General features: G+C 31.9%; 1 long non-coding RNA gene across 1 annotated transcript; it reads left to right on the top strand.

The window, feature by feature from the left end:
- Positions 1 to 12,051: 12,051 nt before the first annotated feature.
- Positions 12,052 to 14,162, top strand: LOC127715231 (uncharacterized). The gene is made up of 2 exons (XR_007988244.1): positions 12,052 to 12,112; positions 13,869 to 14,162. It is a non-coding gene; the product is annotated as an uncharacterized LOC127715231 (long non-coding RNA).
- Positions 14,163 to 16,537: the final 2,375 nt, after the last annotated feature.

The following is a 16,537-nucleotide window of genomic DNA, read 5'->3' as shown; positions in this document are numbered from 1 at the left end:
AAACGCTGTTATCTCTTGCTAATTTTACGGGCTCATTTTCAGATGATAAATCGTTGCCTCCAACCTGAAGAAAAACCGAATGTGGCGTATACTCTTCAATTATATGCATATAATGTTGCTTTTGAACACATTTATTACCGGGGCGAAGAGTCCCTCCCCCCAAACCAAAAAATTCCACCTGGATATCGGTTCCGTCTAAACCTAAATTTAACCAACCTCGATCACAGTTTTCATGAGTAAATGTTTCTAAACGACGAAGAAAAAAATTACCAAAAATTAAGGCACGCCGGACCATGGTTCAAAAGCAACTTATCTATTATAAAAATTAATAAATTAAAAATTAAGCTATCAAAAATATATTGAATAATAGTTAAGGTTCGCTTTTACCTTATAATCTGTGGATTCTTCGATGACTGCCTTTCTTCAGTACTTTTTCAGTTTTTCAGATAAAATTCAAAAACGATCTTTTCTCTCTCCAAAAACAAAGGCGAATGACCGCATGTCCGAGCACATGTAGAAATTTGATATTAATTACCGATCTCAAGAACTGACCAATCAGATAATGTAATTAGATGATCATGCATTGAACATGCAGTCCTTGACCTCATGTTGATATACTTAAACAAAGAAATGCCTTCTTACACACATGGCATTAATAAAATCAATATTATCGGAAATTCCAGCCAAAAAGTCTTTTATTTACAATAAATGTTAGCATTTTGTTCTTAAAACTGAGAAAAATCACAAAGGAGTAGGTCCGGTAAGGGCCGATTTTGGCCCCAAATTTCAGGTTCATCTGATGAAAGATTTTGGACACTTTTAAACACTTAAGGGTCTACTTTAGTAGATTCAATTAATTTATGTCAAAGATTTGAACTGATTTAGTCATTAAAAACGCTCATATTTAAGCTTAAATATTAAAAATCCATCAAATATGCCAAAATATGTCACTTTTTAGATGTTTTTTGTCAAAAATGAAAGTGGCCGCATCCGTGTTCATCCTCAACCTTTATATATGTTATGTATTATCATCAAATACAACTTACATTTAAATATTAAGAATGAACACAATTGCGTCCACATCCATTTAAGACGAAAACCGTCTAAAAATTAACTCAAATGCTAAAATTGTGAAGATTTCAGTAATTTCGCATGACTTAATGATGCTAGTACCCGATACATGTGCATTGTATTGTCAAAAACAGCCCATATTTATGTAACAGAAGTATTCTACTTTCTAATAAATAGCTAAAAGTTTACATTTTAACAATTTTGTAAGACTGCTTTATTTTGGGGCCAAAAAGGGGTCTTTCTGAACCTACTCCTTTACAAAATTGACAGCATGGTAAATTTGACACAAAAAAGCATCAAAATATGATAAAACTTTCTTATATTAACACCTACCTATAGTTTTTTTAAGTTCAATGTATTCAGATTGGTCCACTTCATCTTTATTGAAAGTATGAAAAAAAAGTTTAATTGTGGAACTGTGATTTTGTTCACGATAATAGCCCAAAGATAGGTAAAAATTGATGAAAAATGCGAAAATCATCAAAATTGGGTATTTTCAAAGGGCCGTAGCAAAAAAAGAAGTGCACCACCATATGATGTTTTCTTCACCAATTATTTTTTTACAGTCTTATAAACCCAAAAATCAGGTTAAGAAAAAAAAATTATTTTCTAGAAATGTTTGGCTCCTCAGAGGTGTACATCATTAATGAGACATGAAACCAGAGGCAACGTTTTTGTCATGCAAAAGAAATCTTCTTACGATTGTAAACGAATTTACTTTTCGTGAATAACTCGAAACAATCGCTAAGTATCATAAAGCGCTCGTTAACCGTTCGCAACACCGCGTTACCATTCGTAAACTGCTCTCAAGAATTCAGAAATTTTTCGTAACAATTCTATATTAAGATGTATTACTGTTAGTTTACTAAGTGTTTACGGATTATTTATGTATCATTATTAGTGCTTACGTGTTTCTTACGATTTCATTTGAGGCATGTTACGATGCTTTACGTATTGTAACTATTTATTTTGAGCACTTAACGTATAGTAACGAGTACTTTCCCAACATATATGATTGTATACTTTACGATTTGGAGAAAGGTATAAAAGGTGCAGAACAGACGGACTCTTAAATACTCGTAACTTACTCGTAACTATTCGTTACCATGCGTAAACAGGTCGTTACTAACACGTTATAGGCATTCAGGTTTCCTCAACCAAAACTAACTGACCGCTTCGAAATAGCTATAATGCTGAAATTGGCACAAACATTCTATCAATTAATCAATCAAATTATAAGACATAAAAGAAAAGGTTTTTGAAAGTGCCAAGATTTTCTCAATTTTAGATCTACCAAAAAATATCAAGATATGCGCAGCAATTTTATTTGATAAAATCCTATCACCAAATGTCCAACAATGAGATAAAAGTGCGTTAAAAGGCACCCCTGAATGTCTCCGTTTTAAACTGTTGACGTACATCCTTCTATAGTTTCCTTTTAAAACTATTTGTAACTTTACTTACTTTCAGTAGTCGCAATATCATCATTCCATTAACACTTTGATTGACGGTAAATAGGATTTTATCTATTAGACTATTGTGAGATGAATTAGGATTCGTTTAAAATACACGATTTTGAAGAGTTTGTTTGATCAGAACATTGCCTCTTTCCGGAGCATTTCGCATCAATTGTTGCTTAATTTTGTTCAATGTGTAATAAGGGTACTGTTTTGTTGGCGGTTGTATGTTATTTAATCCCTTTCAGTTGGCCATGGTATTTTCTGTCTTCTTCCAATTACGATTCCTGTATTTTTTTATTTTTTTTTTTACTTTTTGTAATTGGATATGAATAAGAAATGAGGTTAAATGGGGTATTAAAACATGTAATTTGGAGGTTTTATTTATTTTTTTCACTTATCAGCGTTAAGAATGGGCAACCTCACAAGCCAATACTTTTAAATTGTTTGAGGTCTTGAAACACAGTCTTATTCGTAGAGAAACTTCTGTTATCAAGCATTCCATAGAATAATGAAAATACTTCCATTTTTAATTCTATCGAATTACTCTAATCATTTGATTTAAAATGATCAATCTTAACTTCTTATTGTAACTTTTTTCAAACCTGACGACTAGACCAACTTTGATTATTACAGCGAAATATCATGTTATTAGTGTTGATTCACCAAATGTTAGATTATGATGATGTTTGTTGTTTGAAATTTTTACTATAGTTGCTTGGACAAATATGCAAAACAGTTATCCAAAACTTTTTTGTTTATAGTCTGAATTTGCGGTATTAATAAAAATCATAAAGAAGAATTAGTACTGGGAGTATTTCTTAATTTTATCAATTATGAAATATATAGTATGCAACTAGAAGTCAAACACAAACAAAGTTAATCAAGTATGAAATGTAGTGACTCCGTATTTAACAAACCTGACTAAAATTGTCTAGTTGTGATGTAACACCACTATTACTGTCACAGGTTAGGGAAGGGTTGGGCACCCGCAAACATGTTTAAATCCGGCTTATTCTTTATGTGCCGGTTCCAAGTCCGGAGCATGTCATTCAGTGGTCGTCGTTTGATGCTGCATATCATATGTCGTTTATTTTTTTTTGGTTTGTTTAACATTTTGTTATATCGGGACCTTTTAAAGCTTACTATGCTGTATAGGCTTTGCTCATTTTTGAATTGCTGAAGGCCGTATGGTGACCTATAGTTGTTAACATCAACGTCATTTGGTCTCTTGTGGATGGTTGTCTCGCTATCATTCATACCACATCTCCTTATGTTATACAATACTTGATAAAAGACCTAAAGCCATGGTGCATCATTGATATGTCATAATAAGTTATTGACATACTATTATTTTATATGGTTTATTTACTAAGTCTATAATAGGCTTTTGAGAAAACTCCTGCACCATTGAAATTCGATACAAAAAATCTCCTCAAAGATACCAAGCTTATAATTTGGTACGACAAGCACGCGTCTAGTCTATATAATACTCATCAGCGGCGACCGAATAAAAAAATGGTTGAAAAACCTTTTGACGTCTAAGGAAAGGGTCACAGCAAAAACAAATAGCCTTCCATGGCGACATTATTATTTGAACTGCAGTTGATCAGTTTGTAGAGATGAATTAAAACTGCATTTTGGTAAAACAATTTAGAAATTGGTAAAGTGAAAAAACAAGCCTTTTGGATATGCACCTGTTCGTGGTAGAGAAATTTAATTCTGAGTTTTTTACATGTTTTTAGTCTCTGTTTATAGGTTAAAAACAATGAATAAATAAATTACCGCTGTATTAAAAAATGTATATATGTAGAGAAATATGTTTTATATATCATAACAGCAAGTCATACTCCAAGAATTATAACAGACGACATATAACAGCAAGTAATACTTCAAGAATTAAAAAAGACTACATATAATACTCTGAAATTTTGCAATCAGATTATAAAATTATGTCAGGATTACTTTAATATTAATTGAAACATTAATTTCTATTTATTAAAGTTATTTCTCTTTTACATTTGTATAATAAATAAATACATAAAATAAATATCGGTTTTGTTCCGAGCGGGCGAGGGATTTTAGAGAATGAGATAAAATTGTAAAAGTTAACGGATAACGACGGATGCAAGGTTATTGCAAAAGTACTTTGGGCTAGATTATGATAAAATCTGTCAAAAAGTTCTTTAACAGCTAGCATTACTTAAAAACCAGAGACCACCAGAGACCAAATGGCGTAGAAGTCATTATCATAGGTCACTGTACGGCCTTCAAAAATGAACAAAACCCGCATCACATAAGCTAACTAAAAAACCGAAATGTAAAACAATTAAGACATATACACTTACGTCTTATCTAAGTACAAAACAATAAACTAAAAACAAATATGATGTTCAGCAACGAAATAAATAACAACCACTTAATTACAGGATCCTGACTTGGGACAGGTACATGCAGCATGTGGCGAAGCTAAACATGTTTGCTGGCGCCAAACTAAATGAGGAAAATGATGTAACAGAAAAAAACTATAAAAATTAGTTGAAAAGGGTTTAACTCATCAGATCGATACAAAGTATAGAAAAAACTAACAAAACGACACACAATATAGACCCGGGAGTGCACGCCGTTGCTGACAGCTAGTTCAAAGCAAATAACAACTAATAAAAATGCATGTTTCTCTGCCATTAGAAACATGACAACAACATAAGTTTAATTTAAAAAGCAGAGAAAATATAAGTTTATTTTACTTCCGAACCTAAAATTTTCAATTTGGATACAGCAGTATACGCATTCAAAGCTTAATAATTGATTAACGATGACCTATGGTTGATAACATTAAGCTTTATATCAGTTAGTCTCTGATGAACAGTTGTCTCATTGGCAATCATACCACATTTTTTTTGTGATGATTAAAAATGTAGCTCAAATGAGCTTAAAATAGATAAGCCCCTGCTTTTTCCATTTCATTTACTTTTAAAAAAGTGAATATTAAAACAAATACAAGAATAAAAATATCGAAAAATTATTCAACCGTTACCGAATAACACATGATTGTATTCACGAATGCGCGTAGCGTAGCGTATTTATGATGCTGTTCTAAAACTAGTTTTGGAAATTATACAATACCACATTAAGACCCAAACACATGTACCTGTAAGTGCAATGTTAATTGTCTCGGGTTCAGAATTATGTGTCCAATAGGGTAACGTGGACTTTTAATAACGTAAAGAATCTTCATTTTTGACGTGTGTTCGTTATGATATCCATGCAGATTTTGTAATATTTTCTACTGGCCGTTACGCTTAAATACACACTAATCATCAACAACTTTTTTCTCAAATATGTTTTTTTTTCCTGCTTTTGACACAAAAACTGCAAATAAATGTTAAAGATAATAAAAGTAGTCACGATGGAAAATATTCTAGTATATGTAGATCGGGCTGGTAAAAGAAATTGGCTATGTCAAAATTAAAGGTCCCGGTTTTGTCAATGTGTACGACCCGGTCTCGTCCTAACATTTCACAAAGCAGGACCCGGTTTTGTCATAGAAAATAATGCATACGCGTATAACGTAAATTAAAATCAGTTGTTCAACAGGAGCTTGATCGCCTGTGGGGAAACGGTTTTTCTCAGAAGTCATTTATTTGAATCCACAAACCCTTGAATTGCTGCTTTGTTGAAAAAAATTGCTTTGTATAAAACTAATACTTTTACGACGAAATACATAGAAACGAACTTAAAGGTTCTAATGCAATTTTGAGGTTTAAACTCTCTATAAGTTTTTTTATATGAATTATGTAAATTTAAGTTTGCGAACTTGGATAATGTAATTATTCATGTGTGTACGGCCTTGAAAATTTCAGGACGCACATTTGATATGTAATTTTCTTGGACAACAGGACGGTTATCTTAATAAATATTCCACACTACTTAGAGGGTGTAATCTTTCCTATGATCGTCTGAAAATATTTCTTAATATCTTTCTTTCCGTACAACGTGCACAATTTAAAGAGAAATTAAACAAATTCTAAAAAAAGAAAAGATATTAACAGGGAAACTGCAAGACTAGACACTTTATAGGTATGTGCACGGAACGAAAGAAATGGGTCATGTCAAAATGGAAGGAACCAATTTTGTCAATGTTGTTTACTTCATAAGAACCCGGTTTTGTCTTTGTATAGGTGTCGGTGTTATTTCGTCTTGAAACTACAAATTTATTAAAAGCAACGCTAACAAGAACATTGTCCGTTGAGAAAAATTCAATATATGTGAGCTTATTCATGAAAACCCATCTGCTGTTACAGCTGCTTTAAACAACATCAAATGATTTGTCTGGATTTCTTTGCTGTTTTATACAAATAGTTCAAGCCCCACGAATTTTCATCCCCTAGTCTTGCATTCCTATTAGACCAAAATACTAATGTGAATTTTGAAAATAAACATGATAATCCAATTCTTGTACATCCGATTTGCCGAATGTCTGTTTTCTCGTTTTTAAAATGTTAAGATGGTATACAATATAGTTAAAATATATATATCAATGACGAAATATTTGGATATTGATCCGATTAAGCAGACCATATTTTGACCTTTTAGACGTCTTTTCTTGTTCTGTGTAATTCCGCTGCAGTCACCATTTGGTCCAAGGACACAGTTATCGTCCTTTGGTTTTCGTTGTCTACGAATATAGTCCCTAGTGTGAACAGTGTATAACTTGCATTTTTTTTTTGATACACTTTCCCAATTTATTTCTTGATATTTTATACATGAAATATTAAGTAAGGGGATGAAATTACATGTTAAAAAAATTTGGGTGCTGAATCTTTATGTTAAGTAGTGATTTGGTCCAGTTAAAAAAGGTCAAAAATTAGAATGTCTGAAGCTGTCAAACTGAATTTTAGCCCCCCTTAACATAGAATTGTCAATATTTTGAGTTAGAGCTGGTAGAAGTTTCTATAATTTTGATATTATTTGTATCAATAGTAGTACACTACACTGTAAAAATCTTTTTAAGATAGAGCAGGTGCGATTTTTTTAATTTTAATTTATTGTCTAAAAGAAATGCACTACGAAATAACTGTGTTCTCGGGCCTAAGAGATGAATTCCGTAAATGTAGATTCTGTACTTTGGCAACTTTCCTGAATGGTTTGCTGGTTTCAATTTTTCAAACTCAATAAAAGTAAAGCATTTACATCTTTGTTTGACAGAAATTCTGTTTAAATGTCCCATTTTGGCATTATACGGCTAAAATAAGCATTTTAAAGCAGTTTCCATTTTATGCCTAAGAGCCATGCTGACTTTCTATCTGACAGCTTTTTATGTTCCTGATATTTGTGTTTCTATGCTTAAATCAAATTTAATTAACCATTTGTGAACTCGGAATCTAGAGAAAAGTAGATTATCACAGAAAAAATGTGCAGAATATTTGTATTTATGTCCCTGGTTAAACGGCCTGTTTGATGTATGTGAAATGTGAAGAGCTTTGTACATAAAATCTGTAGTCCATCACAAATATTTCACTAAATCTGTAAAAAAACCACTTTACAATGATCAGTACACCCTATTCATTTCATATGCTACCATAATTTTTCTTCTTTAGGATAGTAAGTGGTTCAAATATATGCCAAATGAGACTAAAACTACATGCAAGTTTTCCATTGAAAAGTGAAAAACTGATCATCAGACCATACTGTCTGCAAAAAAAAGTTGATTTCAAGAGTCCTTTTGCAATTAGACTTCTTGTATCATGACATCTTAGCATAGAAATGAGCAAAAAGTAACAAATTTCAATTTCTTATAGCCTCTGTGTGCATTTTTATTTGTAAATATGGGCTACGGCCTAAATCGACTCTAAATAATTCTCAGTCTTACATGGCCTAAGACCATTTTATACTCATGTGGTATGCTTTTTGTAACTTTTCTTTACATTTAAAGTACATTTAATATATATGGAAGAATAATGTATGGTTAAAAAACTTCAAAAACTTCAAATTGGTTGAAAAAAATGCATGTTTATGTAAGGCTTCCCTTAATTCGAAAATCTCTATTTTCAGGCACAGGCTCATATAAATTTGACTTTTGAATAACTGTAATAAATCTGATAAATCAAATGAGTGTTCCGTTGCTTTTAATACTTATTATATTAAATTCAAGAGTATTTAAAAAGCAAATTTTTGCAATATTTAAATTTTTTAGGCCAAAATCTTGACAGTTGAAAATATTTGATTTAAACGTCAAAAATAAACATCCAAATTTCAATATTAAAATGGCCCTAGTTTCTATAATATATATCCTATGGCCATGAAACTTAGCCAACTATCTTATAATTGCCTAAGCTTAGGTCATGCAAAGTTTTATTAAAATTGGTCAAGTCTTTCTATCCTATTAGGTCCAAGGACACAGTTATCGTCCTTTGGTTTTCGTTGTCTACGAATATAGTCCCTAGTGTGAACAGTGTATAACTTGCATTTTTTTTTTGATACACTTTCCCAATTTATTTCTTGATATTTTATGCATGAAATATTAAGTAAGGGGATGAAATTACATGTTAAAAAAATTTGGGTGCTGAATCTTTATGTTAAGTAGTGATTTGGTCCAGTTAAAAAAGGTCAAAAATTAGAATGTCTGAAGCTGTCAAACTGAATTTTAGCCCCCCTTAACATAGAATTGTCAATATTTTGAGTTAGAGCTGGTAGAAGTTTCTATAATTTTGATATTATTTGTATCAATAGTAGTACACTACACTGTAAAAATCTTTTTCAGATAGAGCAGGTGCGATTTTTTTAATTTTAATTTATTGTCTAAAAGAAATGCACTACGAAATAACTGTGTTCTCGGGCCATTTGCGTATACAAACATCTTCTTTTTATGAACAATCTCAACGTAATTTACAGAAATATAACAAAAATTGAGACAACCATATCCACTTAAATATGTTTGTTAGATTATCTGGCAAGAAAACTTTAATACATTAATTAGAAAGGGAAGCATACAATTTTGATAAATATTATAACAGTCCGAAAGAGAAAACAAATACTATATGCACTTAAAAAGGTGATCTTTAAGTAAGTCTGTTTGTATTTGTAAAACTTTAAATCGTTAAACGATTGTTTTTTCCAGAACTCTTTTGTTCCATGAAATCAAAATGAGTGCATTTTAAGCGTGCCGTTTGCTCCTTTCACATATACGGATTTTGTTTACAAGTCCACACAGATCGGCAACTCGTAGCTATATATATAGTCAATCGTAATCATTCAATAATAACTCGCCATACATAGCATACACTCTTAAGGAGACATGAAACGAGAGGCAACGTTTTTGTCACGTAAAAAATTTTCTTACGATTGTAAACGGATTTACCTTTCCGTAAATAACTCGAAACAATCCGTAAATATCATAAAGCGCTCGTTAACCGTTCCCAACAACGTGTAATCATTCGTAAACTGCTTGCAAGAATTCGGAAATTACTCGTTACAATTTTATTTTAAGATGTATTACTGTTAGTGTACTATGTATATACAGATTATTTATGTATCATTACGAGTACTTACGTGTTGGTTACGATTTCATTTGAGTCTCGTTACGATCTTTACGTATTGTAACTAGTTATTTCGAGCACTTAACGTGTAGTAACGAGTGCTTTATCAATATATATGATTGTATACTTTACGATTTGGGGAACGGTATAAAAGATGCAGATCAGAAGGACTCTTAAATGCTCGTAACTAACTCTTAACTATTCGTTACCACACGTAAACAGGTCGTTAATAACACGTGTTAAAAAGCTTCGATGAATAGTAACATTCCGTAATACGCTCGTAACAATTCGTAAAACACAGCAAACAAACACTAAGTAGCGGAGTTTATTTTTTAGCATTATTCTCATCCGGAAACGCAATTGATTTAAACCTATATAATAAACATCATAGAAAACATTTTAAAAGTTTCAAGATTGTCTAAACACTAAAGATCTACCCATGAAAGACATATATGGGCAATAATTTTTATTCATAAAAATGATATCACCAAATATCAAACAAGGAAATGATAGTGTGTAATAAGGTGACAATTTAAATCCCTCGTTTTTAATTTATCATACTTCCGTCTAGTTTCCTTTTTTAATCAATGTAACGCTACTTGATTTTAACAGTTACAACATCGTCACTCCATTAAAATTTCAATTGAGGGTTAATATGATTTAATCTATTACACTATTAGTTAGCTAGAATGTACGATATTGACGAGTTTTAGTAGACCAAATTGCTCTTCTTTCCGGAGCACTAGACTGCAATTATTGCCTCATATTGCTTTAATAATTGTATTGTTTTGGATGTCAAGTTGGGTCAATATTCAACATTCAACATTCAACGTAAATATTCCCATTTTTTATGCCCCACCTAGAGGCATTATGTTTTTCGGTCTGTGTGTCCATTCGTCCGTCCGTCCGTCCGTCCGTCTGTCCCGCTTCAGGTTAAAGTCTTTCGTCCAGGTAGTTTTTGATGAAGTTGAAGTCCAATCAATATACTATTTTTTTTCCCTAAATTTTTTTCAAAACATTTTTTTTTTTTTTGGAACATTCGACTTCAATATTCAACATTCGTTTTCAACATTCAACATTCATTTTCATCATTCGTTTTTCAACATTCAAGATTCGTTCTAAACAAGTGTTGAATGTTGAAAATGAATGTTGAATTTTAAAACGAATGTTGAAATCGAATGTTGAAAAAAAATAAGTATTGAAAGTTGAACTCGAATGTTGAAAACTAAATGTTGAATCTTGAAAACGAATTTTGATTGAATATGATTCTTGGAAATTACTATGCAAAAAGTAAAATAACAAAAATACCTAATATCTAAACGGAAAGTCCCTAAGCAAAGGTCAAAATCAAATGCTCAAAAACATCGACGAATGGATAACAACTGTTATATTCCTGACGTCAGAAATCAAGTGGTCCCGACCTGTTCCAGACGAATTTCGAACGAAAAAAGCTCTGAAATTTGCAATTAGGATCGAAATATTGTGTTTTGTCTCATTAACTTTCACCTCACACCTCCGTTTTATTTACATTTTACGAACACATCGCACGCTTGATATCGCAAACAAAAAACAGGATATCGATGTTTATTTGAAGCATTATTCGCATATGGAAAAGCATTTTGATTATAACCCATACAATACACAACAAAGAAGAATTCCTAACGAAGGTCGGTGATTCTCTCCGGGAATTCAGGTTTCCTCCACTGACCGCCACGAAATAGCCAAAAGTGCTGAAATTTGCATAAAAACATCCCATCAACCAATCAATCAAATAATTAGTAATAAAAGAAAAAGTTTCTGGAAGTGCCAAGATTGTCTCAACTTAAGATCTACCGTTAATATTAAGATTAGAGCAGCAATTATATTTGATAAAAATCCTATCACGAAATGTCCAATGAGATGAAAGTGCGTAAAAAGGAGTCATTAAGTGTTTCCTTTTGTAACTGTTGACGTTCATCCGTTTATTGTTTCCTTTTAAAACTAATTGTAACTTTACTTACTTTCAGTAGTCACAATATCGTCACTCCATTAACACTTTGATTGAAGGTAAATAGGATTTAATCTATTTAATAGACTATTGTGAGATGAATTAAGATCTGTTTAAAATGTACGATTTTGAAGCGTTTTTTTTATCAGAAAATTGCCACTCTTTCCGGAGCACTTCACATCAATGTTTGCTTCATTTTGTTCAATGTCTAATTATTGTACTGTTTTGTTGGCGGTTGTGTGTTATTTAAGCCATTTCATTTGGCCTTGGTAATTTCTGTCTTCTTCCAATTACATTCCTGTATTTTTTTTACTTTTTGTAATCGGATATGAATAAGATATGAGGTTAAATGAGGTTATACAACATATGTTATTTGGAGGTTTCATTTTTTTAACTTATCAGCGAGAATAATAGGCAACCTCACAAGCCAATTCTTTTAAATGGTTTGAGGTCTTAATCGTAAAGATACTTCTGTTATCAAGCAAGCCATAGAGTAATGACAATACTTCCATTTTTAATTTTTATCGAATTACTTTAATCATTTGATTTAAAATAATAAATGTTTACTTCTTACTTTAACCCTTTTTGAAACCAGATGTAACATCACTAGTACTGTCCCAGATTATGGGAGGGTTTGGCGCCCGCAAACATGTGTAAACCGGCCTAATTCTTTTTGTGTCCGTCCGGAGCATGTAGTTTGATGCTGCGTATCATATGTTGTGTATTTATTTTTCTATTGTGTTACATTTCGTTATATCGGGACCTTTTATAGCTTACTATGCTGTATGGGCTTTAAACATTGTTGAATTGTTGAAGGCCTATAGTTGTTAACATCAATGTCATTTGGTCTCTTGTGGATATTTGTCTCGTTATCAAGCATGTTACATCTCCTTATGTTATACAATACTTGATAAAAAACTTAAAGCAAAGGTGCATCATTGATAAATCAATAAGTTATTGACAGACTATTATTTTATATGGTTTATCTACTAAGTCTATAATAAGCTTTTGAGAAATCTCCGATCACCATTAAAATCGATGCAAAAAAAATCTCATCAAAGTTACCAAGCTTAAAATTTGGAACGACAAGGACGAGTTTAGTCTATATGAAACTCATCAGTGGCGACGGAATAAAAAAATGGTTGAACAGCCTTATGACGTCTAAGGAAAGGGTCACTACAAAAACAATTAGCCTTCGATGACGTCACTATTATTTGAACTACTGTAACAGTTGATCAGTTTGTAGAGATGAATCAAAACTGCAATTTGGTAAAACATTTTAGAAATTGGTCAAGTGAAAAAACAAAAGTCTTTTGGACATGCACCTGTTCGTGGTAGAGAAATTTAATTCTGAGTATTTTACATGTTTTCAGTCTCTTTTTATAGGTTATAAATATTGCATTATAAATAAATAACCGATTTATAAAAAAATGTATATATGTAGAGAAATATGTTTTATATGTCATAACAGCAAGTCATACTCCAAGAATTATAACAGACGCCATATAACAGCAAGTAATATTTCAAGAAAAAAAACAGACGACATACAATACACTGAAAACTTGCAGTTAATTATAAAATCCATGCCGTGTACACTTTCAACAAGGAGTTAGATAATTTCTTTTGTAACAAGAAAATGGAACATGTGCACCAAAATGTTTATTCACACTTTACCAATCTTTTGCTAAAAATAAAGATAAAAAAATCTTTTAACGGTGCCTTTGAATGAAGGAAACATTGAACGTTGAGAACGTTTGAGAACACTAGACTTCAATTTTAAATACATTAATTATAGTAACTTTAATTTTTTTCCAGATGGGGTTGAAACTTAGGACAAGTGTTACCATAGTTTGTATCGTCTTGATATTGATAGGAAGAACATCCGCTGTTATCTGCACAAAGCAATGTATTACGACTGCCCTTGGATGTTCTGATAATTGTAGATTCGTTCAGCTTTATGATAATTACAAGCGTTGTGTGGATATCTGTCTAGTGAAATGTTTTAAGTGTGAGCTACATTGCAATGACTCTAACTACTCGTGCAAAGATTACTTTAATATTATTTGAAACATTGACTTCTATTGATTAAAATTATTTCTTTTATACATACATTTGCATATATTTAACTCTGACTATACTAGTTTTATCAAGCCTGACTTCATAGATGCATAATAAACATTTTGATATTAAATTAATCAACCAGATAGGATATTTAGATGATAGACTGGTTCCCTGTCCTTTGTCTGTTTGGCTCTGACAGTTGACAACAATGGTGTCTGAGATACCCGTATGTTGATAGGGAGAGGTCCAGCCTATTTAGATAATAATAGATACTTTTATGTACATTTGTGTGAATCTTTTTCATTGGTTCTCTTGACATATATGCCTTTAAATTTGTCACCTTCCGTTACTGGTGACAAAAATATATGCCATACTAATAGTAAATACATTCGATATCTAGTTCAGTATTCAGGATCTTATTTTGAATTCTTTGTTATCGACCTGACGAAAGAGAGATTCTTAAATTATGCTTGGGTAGAAAACGAGCGAGAAGTCCAACAGTAACACTATCACCACAAGAAATACGACGAAAAGACGAATTTTTTTAAAAAAAACTTGCTCAGAAAGAACTAATGACCCCACAAAAATCTAAGGGTGGACTCGTGTGGTCCTGAAGGGCCAGCAGTGCTTGTTCCACTAGTGATTAAAACTGTCTATGGTCTTATCCTACGACATAGGCAAATACAAAAACAAAACATTGATACATGTAAATTATGTAACACAACGTTGTTAACAGAATATAAAAATTTGAAACAAGATGTGTACATGGCGAGGATAAACGAGACTTCTACCTGTTGAGAAAACACACACTTTGAAAAATAATATTGCACAAAATATAATTGTTAGACTGAACAAACAAACAAAACCAACACGAACCCCGTTAAAGCAAAAAAAGCTAAAGGTGAACACAGATGCCATGGAAACAGTTTCCTGCTCCACTAGTGCCACCCGTCGTGTTGTTCATACTAGATTTAAATCACAATGGTAATGTCACCATCGGGACGGAATTGTAGTCATGACAAGTGAAACATATCAGTGGTCAACTCAAATATTATTGTAAACATCCGTTGTTGCTTGGTTTTGTTCAGACCTGGCGATGGATTTCAGAGATTAAGGGATTTCTAAGATTTATTGGGCGACGACGGACGCCCTGTTATTGCAAGAGTACTTTTTGTTTTAAATTGTCTCATTGGAAATCATACCGCATCGAATTGTTTGTGATGATAAAATATATAGCTCAAATGGGGACAAATATGTTTAAAATAGATAAGATCCCTGCATTTCCACTTCATTTACTCAAAAGTCGATGAAAAAACAAAAATAACTTACCCAAGAATGCAAATATCGAAAAATATTCCACCGTGATCGAACAAAACTGATAGTCACTCATTGGTTGAAAAACATTTCTGTGATTTTTCCTTTAAATAAAACCGTTTTTCACATGTGAAATAAAACATGTATTGTCACCTCTCTTAAATCATACCAAACTGAATGTTGTTATCTATGCTGTTTGTGTATATAAATACAAGAACTCAAATATCGAAATATTTTTGAAGAGTGACCAAGTAGCGTAATTTTGATGATGTTTGGTAACTTTTTTCAGAATATTATATATACAATATAAAAAAGTAGACCCAGCCACCTGTTTTAGCAAAGACAAATCGGCTCGGAGTCAGACTAATGTGTCCAGGAAGGGAAACGTGTGATCTTTCGCACACAAAGAATCATGACTCAGCGTGTCAGATAAGCACAAAACAATGTTCATATTAAACATGTATTCGTCCTTAAATGCATGTTAATTTTGTAATATTTTCCACTGGCCGTTACGCTAAAATACACCATCCTCATCAACAACTTTTTTTCTTTTAAATATGTTTGTTGTCCCATTTTTCACACAATAACTGAGAATAAATATCAAAGATGAAAAAAAATCTGCTTAATTTAAGCCATCACACTGATATAAATGTACAATAGAGTGGCTGCTAAATTGAGTCTAGCTAAAGTAATGACTAGAAATAAATTTATTAATAAATGAAAAGGTTTGACAATATTTACATTCTCACGGCATGCCTAATATTTATGTGTGCAGTGACTTGTATAATAAAAGTACTAGTAATGGAATGTTTTCTATATAAAACAGGCTAGTAACGTTCATACTGGGTATAGAAAATATATTTCATACATAACAACGAGGCAGCCATTATTGGATCTAAATCGACCGTAATTAAATCTTAGTCATTTTACGTCTAAATTTGATCCCCTTTAATTGCAATAAAACCCAAGAAAACATCACAAGGACACTGATATATCATACTCCAATCTACAATGTAAATATCAAATTTCAACTTTATGAACGGTAGCTAAGGCGTCTAATTGGTTACCATTCATATCAATTTCAACGAATCATAATGTATCGTTGACGA

The sequence above is a fragment of the Mytilus californianus genome, unplaced genomic scaffold (genome assembly GCF_021869535.1).
Source record: "Mytilus californianus isolate M0D057914Y unplaced genomic scaffold, xbMytCali1.0.p SCAF_9, whole genome shotgun sequence".
Taxonomy (NCBI): Eukaryota; Metazoa; Mollusca; class Bivalvia; order Mytilida; family Mytilidae; genus Mytilus; species Mytilus californianus.
This window is presented reverse-complemented; position numbering and strand designations above follow the sequence as displayed.